The sequence below is a fragment of the Tachysurus vachellii genome, chromosome 2, assembly GCF_030014155.1.
Source record: "Tachysurus vachellii isolate PV-2020 chromosome 2, HZAU_Pvac_v1, whole genome shotgun sequence".
NCBI lineage: Eukaryota > Metazoa > Chordata > Actinopteri > Siluriformes > Bagridae > Tachysurus > Tachysurus vachellii.
Window position 1 is genome coordinate 2,803,911 of NC_083461.1, and position 1,660 is coordinate 2,805,570.

General features: G+C 37.3%; 1 protein-coding gene across 1 annotated transcript in view; it reads right to left on the bottom strand.

The window, feature by feature from the left end:
• Positions 1 to 1,594: 1,594 nt before the first annotated feature.
• Positions 1,595 to 1,660, bottom strand: part of oat (ornithine aminotransferase) — an 18,592-nt gene continuing 18,526 nt past the window's right edge. Inside the window, exon 10 of the mRNA XM_060893646.1 lies at positions 1,595 to 1,660. This exon is cut by the window's right edge and continues 2,011 nt beyond it. The gene's annotated coding sequence lies outside the window, so the exon portion shown is untranslated.

Genomic DNA, 1,660 nt, shown 5'->3' on the forward strand with positions numbered 1-1,660 from the left:
TGGCACAGTGTCCTTGGTCTGAAACATGATGTAAAGCCAGAGTGGCAGACTTTGTACAAACCACCGTTGACTAAAAAAGCAGGTGACCTGCAGTGGAGAATACTGCATGGCATCGTCTGTCTCTGTAAAGGCTTTTATATGCATTTTAAATCCAGAAGTCACACATGAGTGTCCTTTTTGTTTACAGAGGGAGACACAGGGTGTTTTGTGCTTTTATGAGCTGCTCTAGACTCGGCCCGCTTTTTAGAATTTTATCAAGAATTTTTAGGCATTTTAATGTTTTTTTTTTGTTTTTTTTTTTAACTCCACCAATTTCTTTCCTTGGGTTTAAATACACAAGAAAAGAAAGGTTCAAGTGTCAGCTGATTAATTTTATTTTGGGCCGAGCGAAAAACGCCCATCTACATCAGCAGAAAAAGCAAAGTGTCATAAAGCACACAAAGTGATGTAAAAGCAACCTTTAAGAGACCGGTAAAAACTAGGATCTTTGGCGATTTCAGCTTTTATAAATGCATGAAGGACCTTAAAACAGATTTGGTGCTACGTGGAAGCCGTGCGCTCTGTTTCAAATTTGTTTTTTTACACCGGAGTTGGAATGAAAATGTCTTAAAGTTTTTACTGCATTTCTTTTAAGATGATATTTTCTTAGTAGTTGACTGGTTGTTTCTTATAAAGTAAAGTATATCGTCGCTGTCGGGCTGATGCACATTCAGGTTATCTGTCAGGGAGCATGTACTCTAAAACGAGAAAAAAAGATCATGAGTTAGCCATTAGCAAATATTCATCTGCCTTCTATGAGTAGATAAACAGAGACAGGCAATAACACAACTGCTAGAATCCTAAAAAACACTTTAAATATATATATATATATCGTCGCTGTCGGGCGGAAACCTCGTATGTCCAAATTTGGTCAATTTCATATTTTTTCACATATCGATGCTATTGGTCAGTCCCCACGTGGGTCTGTTATTTTTACAAGTTATTAACCAATCTAAAGTCTTGAAAATAGCTTGAGCTCAAATCTCATAACTCCATTGGACACTTCAACTGTCCACCTCTTCCTCACTCCGTGGGAGAGCTTCACGTCATATTTCTCCTCAAGAAGAGTCGCAACGAATCAACACGTCTTCTGAGGTAAATGTCTTCAAAACACTGGGCTCAAAGAAAAAAAATCTTGACCCCCGCTAGTTCTGGTGCTCGTCTTAGGACAGGAATTTAGCGCAAGACAATCCACTGCAACGTGGACTAAACCCTGTGCACTGCAGATAAGGTACGGCGTTTTTTTAATTTCCTGAAAAATAACGGTTTTGGAGATACGAGGATTCCGTCTGACAGCGACGATATGTATTTTTTTATTACTTTATTTATTTATTTATCGAATTGTTTGACTACGTTCATATGAACGCATAGATAAATTGAACGCATAGATTGTCAAAATAGTCTCTTTCTCTCTCTTCTTCTTGTTCTTTGTTATATTTTTATTTATTTGCTGCCCAATTTTGAAGGCTTGTCATGTTAGATGTTATAAGACACTACACACAATAAACACACACATTGACCTGTTAGCGTTAAATAAACAAACACGGTCTCCACATTACTGCTCAAATCTGCTTTATTTCAGTAATTATACAGCTTTAACCTGGTTTTATCTTCAACATTC